At 45.6% G+C, this 12,911-nt stretch overlaps 9 non-coding genes across 9 annotated transcripts; 7 read left to right on the forward strand and 2 right to left on the reverse strand.

The window, feature by feature from the left end:
- Positions 1-423: 423 nt before the first annotated feature.
- Positions 424-530, forward strand: LOC146820699 (U6 spliceosomal RNA). The gene has a single exon (XR_014965317.1). It is a non-coding gene; the product is annotated as a U6 spliceosomal RNA (small nuclear RNA).
- Positions 531-1,539: 1,009 nt separating this feature from the next.
- TRNAR-ACG (transfer RNA arginine (anticodon ACG)) lies at positions 1,540-1,612 on the reverse strand. The gene has a single exon. It is a non-coding gene; the product is annotated as a tRNA-Arg (tRNA).
- A 772-nt stretch (positions 1,613-2,384) lies between these two features.
- Positions 2,385-2,491, forward strand: LOC146820701 (U6 spliceosomal RNA). Its single transcript, XR_014965318.1, has one exon. It is a non-coding gene; the product is annotated as a U6 spliceosomal RNA (small nuclear RNA).
- A 1,864-nt stretch (positions 2,492-4,355) lies between these two features.
- On the forward strand, positions 4,356-4,462 carry LOC146820702 (U6 spliceosomal RNA). The gene has a single exon (XR_014965319.1). It is a non-coding gene; the product is annotated as a U6 spliceosomal RNA (small nuclear RNA).
- A 1,859-nt stretch (positions 4,463-6,321) lies between these two features.
- LOC146820703 (U6 spliceosomal RNA) lies at positions 6,322-6,428 on the forward strand. Its single transcript, XR_014965320.1, has one exon. It is a non-coding gene; the product is annotated as a U6 spliceosomal RNA (small nuclear RNA).
- A 1,853-nt stretch (positions 6,429-8,281) lies between these two features.
- On the forward strand, positions 8,282-8,388 carry LOC146820704 (U6 spliceosomal RNA). The gene has a single exon (XR_014965432.1). It is a non-coding gene; the product is annotated as a U6 spliceosomal RNA (small nuclear RNA).
- Positions 8,389-9,397: 1,009 nt separating this feature from the next.
- On the reverse strand, positions 9,398-9,470 carry TRNAR-ACG (transfer RNA arginine (anticodon ACG)). The gene has a single exon. It is a non-coding gene; the product is annotated as a tRNA-Arg (tRNA).
- A 782-nt stretch (positions 9,471-10,252) lies between these two features.
- LOC146820706 (U6 spliceosomal RNA) lies at positions 10,253-10,359 on the forward strand. The gene has a single exon (XR_014965321.1). It is a non-coding gene; the product is annotated as a U6 spliceosomal RNA (small nuclear RNA).
- Positions 10,360-12,218: 1,859 nt separating this feature from the next.
- Positions 12,219-12,325, forward strand: LOC146820707 (U6 spliceosomal RNA). Its single transcript, XR_014965323.1, has one exon. It is a non-coding gene; the product is annotated as a U6 spliceosomal RNA (small nuclear RNA).
- The last annotated feature ends 586 nt before the right edge of the window (positions 12,326-12,911 follow it).

Below are 12,911 nucleotides of genomic sequence, written 5' to 3' on the forward strand. Positions count from 1 at the left end.
CAACAATAAAGTGTTTAATATTACAATACAGGCGAAAATTCAGACACCTTGTCATAGGCTCACCTTGTCCAGGGACCCAGGCATGCTGCCTTTCCACTCTCAGAGCCCTTCACCTAACCTACTGTGCAGCTGTTTCACCTCTAATATCACTGTTCCACAGGCAGCGTGATGTCACAATGTTCCTTGTCTGTAGCCTGAACCATGAGCCTTTGCAACCCTGGCATAATCTACATACTTCCAATTGGTGAAGTCTTGGACCACAAATGCAGTGAAGAATAATGGATTGTTACTCTTCATTCATTTTTGCCCATTGGCTCAGATTTGAATGCTTACAGGCCATCCGAGCATCTCTGCCACGCCACCCTATGTCTAGAGACTGTAGATTTAGAGAGTTTATAAACATTGTAGGTTCATCAATGAAGTGTGCTCGCTTCGGCAGCACATATACTAAAATTGGAACGATACAGAGAAGATTAGCATGGCCCCTGCGCAAGGATGACACGCAAATTCGTGAAGCGTTCCATATTTTTACCAGCTTTCAGGAGAGAAATGTTCTATGTTTTCAAGACTAATTGAAATAATAAAGCAGGTTCCAGTGCTTTCCTCCTAATATGTATTTTTCAATTTTTCTCTCCTCAACATTTTTAATGTATTTACCTCGCAGTAAAGAAGGTGCACTCTATGTGTCCAGCTGCATTTAGCAAGGAAGCCTGCAGGACTTCTGGGACTTTTCTTTCTCTTCTTCAGCCTCCCTGTCATTATTCTTCACAACCCCCAAATCTATACTGCTGCCAGCGATGCGTTGCTTTGTGGGAAGCAAGACAAAGAGAAGGGGAGGGCCTATGCAAATGATGGCCTCAGGGCTGTCTGGGAGTCCCTTTTCAGCAGTACTGTTAAAATCCGCCTTGCAACCAGATTGGTCGGGTAAGCTGAAAAACACCAGGCATTATTGGGCACCGGGTCCTCTAGGCCCTTGGAGGACATATTGGGCCTGCATCCCTCAGTTTCTGAGGTCCAAGAAATGTTCACCCTCCACCCTAATAGAGAGGTCTTGGCCGATCGTGGCCGATCGGGGCAGAAGGGAGCAGGGCAAGATGCTCATGATCCTGCTCTAATAATGAACTGCCTTTCTCCCTCCTTACCTGTGGTTATGCCTGGCTGCTTGGTTCCAGTTGTAGGCCTACATCCCACAGGCAATTTGCTTGTCTCTCTCACACATGTAAATGGGTCAGCACTCAAGTGCACACACCTGCCTGCACCCACAGATCCTCTCACACACACTTTTCTCAACAAGATTTTTTCCTAGTTTAGAGACTCAGAGACCCATGTTGAAATACAAAAGCAGCACACCACATGACGGCCTTCACATAGAATCCAGCAGCAAATGGGAAACTTTTAACTAGCCGTGGTCCTATTACTGCAGCCCTACCATGGAACGACTGCTGGATGAGTCGTGCTCGAGAATATTGAACCTACAACAAGTCTGAGGTAAATAAGAATTCCACAGGAATACCATAAAACAGGGACCTATGACCCTTTCGAGCCAGATAGGAATCGAACCTACAATCTTCTGATCCGTAGTCAGACGCGTTATCCATTGCGCCACTGGCCCCATGTAGGTACACCCATACTTTTGTCCTTAAGAGGACCAGAAATTGTGTGTGTGTGTGTGTGTTTTAAAACACCATTCCATCAACCTTTTTAGCCATGTTTACTGCTCACAACCAGAAGACACAAGTAAACCCACCTGAGGGACCTCCTGAAATTCTGTTCTGTCAGGTGTTCCTAACTTATACAAAGGACTTTAGGAGGAGGTAGGACCTAAAAGTCAGGCGAAATGGTCCTAGATCCAAGGAAATGTTTTAGATCAGCCTCAGTTTCTTAAATAGTCTGCATTAACATCATCAGTTCCACGTCTGTGTGGAGCTGATCTTGAGGACTTCTTAATCAGCAGGCGGGTACAACAATAAAGTGTTTAATATTACAATACAGGCGAAAATTCAGACACCTTGTCATAGGCTCACCTTGTCCAGGGACCCAGGCATGCTGCCTTTCCACTCTCAGAGCCCTTCACCTAACCTACTGTGCAGCTGTTTCACCTCTAATATCACTGTTCCACAGGCAGCGTGATGTCACAATGTTCCTTGTCTGTAGCCTGAACCATGAGCCTTTGCAACCCTGGCATAATCTACATACTTCCAATTGGTGAAGTCTTGGACCACAAATGCAGTGAAGAATAATGGATTGTTACTCTTCATTCATTTTTGCCCATTGGCTCAGATTTGAATGCTTACAGGCCATCCGAGCATCTCTGCCAGGCCACCCTATGTCTAGAGACTGTAGATTTAGAGAGTTTATAAACATTGTAGGTTCATCAATGAAGTGTGCTCGCTTCGGCAGCACATATACTAAAATTGGAACGATACAGAGAAGATTAGCATGGCCCCTGCGCAAGGATGACACGCAAATTCGTGAAGCGTTCCATATTTTTACCAGCTTTCAGGAGAGAAATGTTCTATGTTTTCAAGACTAATTGAAATAATAAAGCAGGTTCCAGTGCTTTCCTCCTAATATGTATTTTTCAATTTTTCTCTCCTCAACATTTTTAATGTATTTACCTCGCAGTAAAGAAGGTGCACTCTATGTGTCCAGCTGCATTTAGCAAGGAAGCCTGCAGGACTTCTGGGACTTTTCTTTCTCTTCTTCAGCCTCCCTGTCATTATTCTTCACAACCCCCAAATCTATACTGCTGCCAGCGATGCGTTGCTTTGTGGGAAGCAAGACAAAGAGAAGGGGAGGGCCTATGCAAATTATGGCCTCAGGGCTGTCTGGGAGTCCCTTTTCAGCAGTACTGTTAAAATCCGCCTTGCAACCAGATTGGTCGGGTAAGCTGAAAAACACCAGGCATGATTGGGCACCGGGTCCTCTAGGCCCTTGGAGGACATATTGGGCCTGCATCCCTCAGTTTCTGAGGTCCAAGAAATGTTCACCCTCCACCCTAATAGAGAGGTCTTGGCCGATCGTGGCCGATCGGGGCAGAAGGGAGCAGGGCAAGATGCTCATGATCCTGCTCTAATAGTGAACTGCCTTCCTCTCTCCTTACCTGTGGTTATGCCTGGCTGCTTGGTTCCAGTTGTAGGCCTACATCCCACAGGCAATTTGCTTGTCTCTCTCACACATGTAAATGGGTCAGCACTCAAGTGCACACACCTGCCTGCACCCACAGATCCTCTCACACACACTTTTCTCAACAAGATTTTTTCCTAGTTTAGAGACTCAGAGACCCATGTTGAAATACAAAAGCAGCACACCACATGACGGCCTTCACATAGAATCCAGCAGCAAATGGGAAACTTTTAACTAGCCGTGGTCCTATTACTGCAGCCCTACCATGGAACGACTGCTGGATGAGTCGTGCTCGAGAATATTGAACCTACAACAAGTCTGAGGTAAATAAGAATTCCACAGGAATACCATAAACAGGGACCTATGACCCTTTCGAGCCAGATAGGAATCAAACCTACAATCGTCTGATCCGTAGTCAGACGCGTTATCCATTGCGCCACTGGCCCCATGTAGGTACACCCATACTTTTGTCCTTAAGAGGACCAGAAATTGTGTGTGTGTGTGTGTGTGTGTGTGTGTGTTTTAAAACACCATTCCATCAACCTTTTTAGCCATGTTTACTGCTCACAACCAGAAGACACAAGTAAACCCACCTGAGGGACCTCCTGAAATTCTGTTCTGTCAGGTGTTCCTAACTTATACAAAGGACTTTAGGAGGAGGAAGGACCTAAAAGTCAGGCGAAATGGTCCTAGATCCAAGGAAATGTTTTAGATCAGCCTCAGTTTCTTAAATAGTCTGCATTAACATCATCAGTTCCACGTCTGTGTGGAGCTGATCTTGAGGACTTCTTAATCAGCAGGCGGGTACAACAATAAAGTGTTTAATATTACAATACAGGCGAAATTCAGACACCTTGTCATAGGCTCACCTTGTCCAGGGACCCAGGCATGCTGCCTTTCCACTCTCAGAGCCCTTCACCTAACCTACTGTGCAGCTGTTTCACCTCTAATATCACTGTTCCACAGGCAGCGTGATGTCACAATGTTCCTTGTCTGTAGCCTGAACCATGAGCCTTTGCAACCCTGGCATAATCTACATACTTCCAATTGGTGAAGTCTTGGACCACAAATGCAGTGAAGAATAATGGATTGTTACTCTTCATTCATTTTTGCCCATTGGCTCAGATTTGAATGCTTACAGGCCATCCGAGCATCTCTGCCACGCCACCCTATGTCTAGAGACTGTAGATTTAGAGAGTTTATAAACATTGTAGGTTCATCAATGAAGTGTGCTCGCTTCGGCAGCACATATACTAAAATTGGAACGATACAGAGAAGATTAGCATGGCCCCTGCGCAAGGATGACACGCAAATTCGTGAAGCGTTCCATATTTTTACCAGCTTTCAGGAGAGAAATGTTCTATGTTTTCAAGACTAATTGAAATAATAAAGCAGGTTCCAGTGCTTTCCTCCTAATATGTATTTTTCAATTTTTCTCTCCTCAACATTTTTAATGTATTTACCTCGCAGTAAAGAAGGTGCACTCTATGTGTCCAGCTGCATTTAGCAAGGAAGCCTGCAGGACTTCTGGGACTTTTCTTTCTCTTCTTCAGCCTCCCTGTCATTATTCTTCACAACCCCCAAATCTATACTGCTGCCAGCGATGCGTTGCTTTGTGGGAAGCAAGACAAAGAGAAGGGGAGGGCCTATGCAAATGATGGCCTCAGGGCTGTCTGGGAGTACCTTTTCAGCAGTACTGTTAAAATCCGCCTTGCAACCAGATTGGTCGGGTAAGCTGAAAAACACCAGGCATTATTGGGCACCGGGTCCTCTAGGCCCTTGGAGGACATATTGGGCCTGCATCCCTCAGTTTCTGAGGTCCAAGAAATGTTCACCCTCCACCCTAATAGAGAGGTCTTGGCCGATCGTGGCCGATCGGGGCAGAAGGGAGCAGGGCAAGATGCTCATGATCCTGCTCTAATAATGAACTGCCTTCCTCTCTCCTTACCTGTGGTTATGCCTGGCTGCTTGGTTCCAGTTGTAGGCCTACATCCCACAGGCAATTTGCTTGTCTCTCTCACACATGTAAATGGGTCAGCACTCAAGTGCACACACCTGCCTGCACCCACAGATCCTCTCACACACACTTTTCTCAACAAGATTTTTTCCTAGTTTAGAGACTCAGAGACCCATGTTGAAATACAAAAGCAGCACACCACATGACGGCCTTCACATAGAATCCAGCAGCAAATGAGAAACTTTTAACTAGCCGTGGTCCTATTACTGCAGCCCTACCATGGAACGACTGCTGGATGAGTCGTGCTCGAGAATATTGAACCTACAACAAGTCTGAGGTAAATAAGAATTCCACAGGAATACCATAAACAGGGACCTATGACCCTTTCGAGCCAGATAGGAATCAAACCTACAATCGTCTGATCCGTAGTCAGACGCGTTATCCATTGCGCCACTGGCCCCATGTAGGTACACCCATACTTTTGTCCTTAAGAGGACCAGAAATTGTGTGTGTGTGTGTGTGTGTGTGTTTTAAAACACCATTCCATCAACCTTTTTAGCCATGTTTACTGCTCACAACCAGAAGACACAAGTAAACCCACCTGAGGGACCTCCTGAAATTCTGTTCTGTCAGGTGTTCCTAACTTATACAAAGGACTTTAGGAGGAGGAAGGACCTAAAAGTCAGGCGAAATGGTCCTAGATCCAAGGAAATGTTTTAGATCAGCCTCAGTTTCTTAAATAGTCTGCATTAACATCATCAGTTCCACGTCTGTGTGGAGCTGATCTTGAGGACTTCTTAATCAGCAGGCGGGTACAACAATAAAGTGTTTAATATTACAATACAGGCGAAAATTCAGACACCTTGTCATAGGCTCACCTTGTCCAGGGACCCAGGCATGCTGCCTTTCCACTCTCAGAGCCCTTCACCTAACCTACTGTGCAGCTGTTTCACCTCTAATATCACTGTTCCACAGGCAGCGTGATGTCACAATGTTCCTTGTCTGTAGCCTGAACCATGAGCCTTTGCAACCCTGGCATAATCTACATACTTCCAATTGGTGAAGTCTTGGACCACAAATGCAGTGAAGAATAATGGATTGTTACTCTTCATTCATTTTTGCCCATTGGCTCAGATTTGAATGCTTACAGGCCATCCGAGCATCTCTGCCACGCCACCCTATGTCTAGAGACTGTAGATTTAGAGAGTTTATAAACATTGTAGGTTCATCAATGAAGTGTGCTCGCTTCGGCAGCACATATACTAAAATTGGAACGATACAGAGAAGATTAGCATGGCCCCTGCGCAAGGATGACACGCAAATTCGTGAAGCGTTCCATATTTTTACCAGCTTTCAGGAGAGAAATGTTCTATGTTTTCAAGACTAATTGAAATAATAAAGCAGGTTCCAGTGCTTTCCTCCTAATATGTATTTTTCAATTTTTCTCTCCTCAACATTTTTAATGTATTTACCTCGCAGTAAAGAAGGTGCACTCTATGTGTCCAGCTGCATTTAGCAAGGAAGCCTGCAGGACTTCTGGGACTTTTCTTTCTCTTCTTCAGCCTCCCTGTCATTATTCTTCACAACCCCCAAATCTATACTGCTGCCAGCGATGCGTTGCTTTGTGGGAAGCAAGACAAAGAGAAGGGGAGGGCCTATGCAAATGATGGCCTCAGGGCTGTCTGGGAGTCCCTTTTCAGCAGTACTGTTAAAATCCGCCTTGCAACCAGATTGGTCGGGTAAGCTGAAAAACACCAGGCATGATTGGGCACCGGGTCCTCTAGGCCCTTGGAGGACATATTGGGCCTGCATCCCTCAGTTTCTGAGGTCCAAGAAATGTTCACCCTCCACCCTAATAGAGAGGTCGTGGCCGATCGGGGCAGAAGGGAGCAGGGCAAGATGCTCATGATCCTGCTCTAATAATGAACTGCCTTCCTCTCTCCTTACCTGTGGTTATGCCTGGCTGCTTGGTTCCAGTTGTAGGCCTACATCCCACAGGCAATTTGCTTGTCTCTCTCACACATGTAAATGGGTCAGCACTCAAGTGCACACACCTGCCTGCACCCACAGATCCTCTCACACACACTTTTCTCAACAAGATTTTTTCCTAGTTTAGAGACTCAGAGACCCATGTTGAAATACAAAAGCAGCACACCACATGACGGCCTTCACATAGAATCCAGCAGCAAATGAGAAACTTTTAACTAGCCGTGGTCCTATTACTGCAGCCCTACCATGGAACGACTGCTGGATGAGTCGTGCTCGAGAATATTGAACCTACAACAAGTCTGAGGTAAATAAGAATTCCACAGGAATACCATAAACAGGGACCTATGACCCTTTCGAGCCAGATAGGAATCAAACCTACAATCGTCTGATCCGTAGTCAGACGCGTTATCCATTGCGCCACTGGCCCCATGTAGGTACACCCATACTTTTGTCCTTAAGAGGACCAGAAATTGTGTGTGTGTGTGTGTGTGTGTGTGTGTTTTAAAACACCATTCCATCAACCTTTTTAGCCATGTTTACTGCTCACAACCAGAAGACACAAGTAAACCCACCTGAGGGACCTCCTGAAATTCTGTTCTGTCAGGTGTTCCTAACTTATACAAAGGACTTTAGGAGGAGGAAGGACCTAAAAGTCAGGCGAAATGGTCCTAGATCCAAGGAAATGTTTTAGATCAGCCTCAGTTTCTTAAATAGTCTGCATTAACATCATCAGTTCCACGTCTGTGTGGAGCTGATCTTGAGGACTTCTTAATCAGCAGGCGGGTACAACAATAAAGTGTTTAATATTACAATACAGGCGAAAATTCAGACACCTTGTCATAGGCTCACCTTGTCCAGGGACCCAGGCATGCTGCCTTTCCACTCTCAGAGCCCTTCACCTAACCTACTGTGCAGCTGTTTCACCTCTAATATCACTGTTCCACAGGCAGCGTGATGTCACAATGTTCCTTGTCTGTAGCCTGAACCATGAGCCTTTGCAACCCTGGCATAATCTACATACTTCCAATTGGTGAAGTCTTGGACCACAAATGCAGTGAAGAATAATGGATTGTTACTCTTCATTCATTTTTGCCCATTGGCTCAGATTTGAATGCTTACAGGCCATCCGAGCATCTCTGCCAGGCCACCCTATGTCTAGAGACTGTAGATTTAGAGAGTTTATAAACATTGTAGGTTCATCACTGAAGTGTGCTCGCTTCGGCAGCACATATACTAAAATTGGAACGATACAGAGAAGATTAGCATGGCCCCTGCGCAAGGATGACACGCAAATTCGTGAAGCGTACCATATTTTTACCAGCTTTCAGGAGAGAAATGTTCTATGTTTTCAAGACTAATTGAAATAATAAAGCAGGTTCCAGTGCTTTCCTCCTAATATGTATTTTTCAATTTTTCTCTCCTCAACATTTTTAATGTATTTACCTCGCAGTAAAGAAGGTGCACTCTATGTGTCCAGCTGCATTTAGCAAGGAAGCCTGCAGGACTTCTGGGACTTTTCTTTCTCTTCTTCAGCCTCCCTGTCATTATTCTTCACAACCCCCAAATCTATACTGCTGCCAGCGATGCGTTGCTTTGTGGGAAGCAAGACAAAGAGAAGGGGAGGGCCTATGCAAATGATGGCCTCAGGGCTGTCTGGGAGTCCCTTTTCAGCAGTACTGTTAAAATCCGCCTTGCAACCAGATTGGTCTGGTAAGCTGAAAAATACCAGGCATGATTGGGCACCGGGTCCTCTAGGCCCTTGGAGGACATATTGGGCCTGCATCCCTCAGTTTCTGAGGTCCAAGAAATGTTCACCCTCCACCCTAATAGAGAGGTCTTGGCCGATCGTGGCCGATCGGGGCAGAAGGGAGCAGGGCAAGATGCTCATGATCCTGCTCTAATAATGAACTGCCTTCCTCTCTCCTTACCTGTGGTTATGCCTGGCTGCTTGGTTCCAGTTGTAGGCCTACATCCCACAGGCAATTTGCTTGTCTCTCTCACACATGTAAATGGGTCAGCACTCAAGTGCACACACCTGCCTGCACCCACAGATCCTCTCACACACACTTTTCTCAACAAGATTTTTTCCTAGTTTAGAGACTCAGAGACCCATGTTGAAATACAAAAGCAGCACACCACATGACGGCCTTCACATAGAATCCAGCAGCAAATGGGAAACTTTTAACCAGCCGTGGTCCTATTACTGCAGCCCTACCATGGAACGACTGCTGGATGAGTCGTGCTCAAGAATATTGAACCTACAACAAGTCTGAGGTAAATAAGAATTCCACAGGAATACCATAAAACAGGGACCTATGACCCTTTCGAGCCAGATAGGAGTCGAACCTACAATCTTCTGATCCGTAGTCAGACGCGTTATCCATTGCGCCACCGGCCCCATGTAGGTACACCCATACTTTTGTCCTTAAGAGGACCAGAAATTGTGTGTGTGTGTGTGTGTGTGTGTGTGTTTTAAAACACCATTCCATCAACCTTTTTAGCCATGTTTACTGCTCACAACCAGAAGACACAAGTAAACCCACCTGAGGGACCTCCTGAAATTCTGTTCTGTCAGGTGTTCCTAACTTATACAAAGGACTTTAGGAGGAGGAAGGACCTAAAAGTCAGGCGAAATGGTCCTAGATCCAAGGAAATGTTTTAGATCAGCCTCAGTTTCTTAAATAGTCTGCATTAACATCATCAGTTCCACGTCTGTGTGGAGCTGATCTTGCGGACTTCTTAATCAGCAGGCGGGTACAACAATAAAGTGTTTAATATTACAATACAGGCGAAAATTCAGACACCTTGTCATAGGCTCACCTTGTCCAGGGACCCAGGCATGCTGCCTTTCCACTCTCAGAGCCCTTCACCTAACCTACTGTGCAGCTGTTTCACCTCTAATATCACTGTTCCACAGGCAGCGTGATGTCACAATGTTCCTTGTCTGTAGCCTGAACCATGAGCCTTTGCAACCCTGGCATAATCTACATACTTCCAATTGGTGAAGTCTTGGACCACAAATGCAGTGAAGAATAATGGATTGTTACTCTTCATTCATTTTTGCCCATTGGCTCAGATTTGAATGCTTACAGGCCATCCGAGCATCTCTGCCACGCCACCCTATGTCTAGAGACTGTAGATTTAGAGAGTTTATAAACATTGTAGGTTCATCAATGAAGTGTGCTCGCTTCGGCAGCACATATACTAAAATTGGAACGATACAGAGAAGATTAGCATGGCCCCTGCGCAAGGATGACACGCAAATTCGTGAAGCGTTCCATATTTTTACCAGCTTTCAGGAGAGAAATGTTCTATGTTTTCAAGACTAATTGAAATAATAAAGCAGGTTCCAGTGCTTTCCTCCTAATATGTATTTTTCAATTTTTCTCTCCTCAACATTTTTAATGTATTTACCTCGCAGTAAAGAAGGTGCACTCTATGTGTCCAGCTGCATTTAGCAAGGAAGCCTGCAGGACTTCTGGGACTTTTCTTTCTCTTCTTCAGCCTCCCTGTCATTATTCTTCACAACCCCCAAATCTATACTGCTGCCAGCGATGCGTTGCTTTGTGGGAAGCAAGACAAAGAGAAGGGGAGGGCCTATGCAAATGATGGCCTCAGGGCTGTCTGGGAGTACCTTTTCAGCAGTACTGTTAAAATCCGCCTTGCAACCAGATTGGTCGGGTAAGCTGAAAAACACCAGGCATTATTGGGCACCGGGTCCTCTAGGCCCTTGGAGGACATATTGGGCCTGCATCCCTCAGTTTCTGAGGTCCAAGAAATGTTCACCCTCCACCCTAATAGAGAGGTCTTGGCCGATCGTGGCCGATCGGGGCAGAAGGGAGCAGGGCAAGATGCTCATGATCCTGCTCTAATAATGAACTGCCTTCCTCTCTCCTTACCTGTGGTTATGCCTGGCTGCTTGGTTCCAGTTGTAGGCCTACATCCCACAGGCAATTTGCTTGTCTCTCTCACACATGTAAATGGGTCAGCACTCAAGTGCACACACCTGCCTGCACCCACAGATCCTCTCACACACACTTTTCTCAACAAGATTTTTTCCTAGTTTAGAGACTCAGAGACCCATGTTGAAATACAAAAGCAGCACACCACATGACGGCCTTCACATAGAATCCAGCAGCAAATGAGAAACTTTTAACTAGCCGTGGTCCTATTACTGCAGCCCTACCATGGAACGACTGCTGGATGAGTCGTGCTCGAGAATATTGAACCTACAACAAGTCTGAGGTAAATAAGAATTCCACAGGAATACCATAAACAGGGACCTATGACCCTTTCGAGCCAGATAGGAATCAAACCTACAATCGTCTGATCCGTAGTCAGACGCGTTATCCATTGCGCCACTGGCCCCATGTAGGTACACCCATACTTTTGTCCTTAAGAGGACCAGAAATTGTGTGTGTGTGTGTGTGTGTGTGTTTTAAAACACCATTCCATCAACCTTTTTAGCCATGTTTACTGCTCACAACCAGAAGACACAAGTAAACCCACCTGAGGGACCTCCTGAAATTCTGTTCTGTCAGGTGTTCCTAACTTATACAAAGGACTTTAGGAGAAGGAAGGACCTAAAAGTCAGGCGAAATGGTCCTAGATCCAAGGAAATGTTTTAGATCAGCCTCAGTTTCTTAAATAGTCTGCATTAACATCATCAGTTCCACGTCTGTGTGGAGCTGATCTTGAGGACTTCTTAATCAGCAGGCGGGTACAACAATAAAGTGTTTAATATTACAATACAGGCGAAAATTCAGACACCTTGTCATAGGCTCACCTTGTCCAGGGACCCAGGCATGCTGCCTTTCCACTCTCAGAGCCCTTCACCTAACCTACTGTGCAGCTGTTTCACCTCTAATATCACTGTTCCACAGGCAGCGTGATGTCACAATGTTCCTTGTCTGTAGCCTGAACCATGAGCCTTTGCAACCCTGGCATAATCTACATACTTCCAATTGGTGAAGTCTTGGACCACAAATGCAGTGAAGAATAATGGATTGTTACTCTTCATTCATTTTTGCCCATTGGCTCAGATTTGAATGCTTACAGGCCATCCGAGCATCTCTGCCACGCCACCCTATGTCTAGAGACTGTAGATTTAGAGAGTTTATAAACATTGTAGGTTCATCAATGAAGTGTGCTCGCTTCGGCAGCACATATACTAAAATTGGAACGATACAGAGAAGATTAGCATGGCCCCTGCGCAAGGATGACACGCAAATTCGTGAAGCGTTCCATATTTTTACCAGCTTTCAGGAGAGAAATGTTCTATGTTTTCAAGACTAATTGAAATAATAAAGCAGGTTCCAGTGCTTTCCTCCTAATATGTATTTTTCAATTTTTCTCTCCTCAACATTTTTAATGTATTTACCTCGCAGTAAAGAAGGTGCACTCTATGTGTCCAGCTGCATTTAGCAAGGAAGCCTGCAGGACTTCTGGGACTTTTCTTTCTCTTCTTCAGCCTCCCTGTCATTATTCTTCACAACCCCCAAATCTATACTGCTGCCAGCGATGCGTTGCTTTGTGGGAAGCAAGACAAAGAGAAGGGGAGGGCCTATGCAAATGATGGCCTCAGGGCTGTCTGGGAGTCCCTTTTCAGCAGTACTGTTAAAATCCGCCTTGCAACCAGATTGGTCGGGTAAGCTGAAAAACACCAGGCATGATTGGGCACCGGGTCCTCTAGGCCCTTGGAGGACATATTGGGCCTGCATCCCTCAGTTTCTGAGGTCCAAGAAATGTTCACCCTCCACCCTAATAGAGAGGTCGTGGCCGATCGTGGCCGATCGGGGCAGAAGGGAGCAGGGCAAGATGCTCATGATCCTGCTCTAAT

The sequence above is a fragment of the Triturus cristatus genome, chromosome 6, assembly GCF_964204655.1.
Source record: "Triturus cristatus chromosome 6, aTriCri1.1, whole genome shotgun sequence".
NCBI classification, from domain to species: domain Eukaryota; kingdom Metazoa; phylum Chordata; class Amphibia; order Caudata; family Salamandridae; genus Triturus; species Triturus cristatus.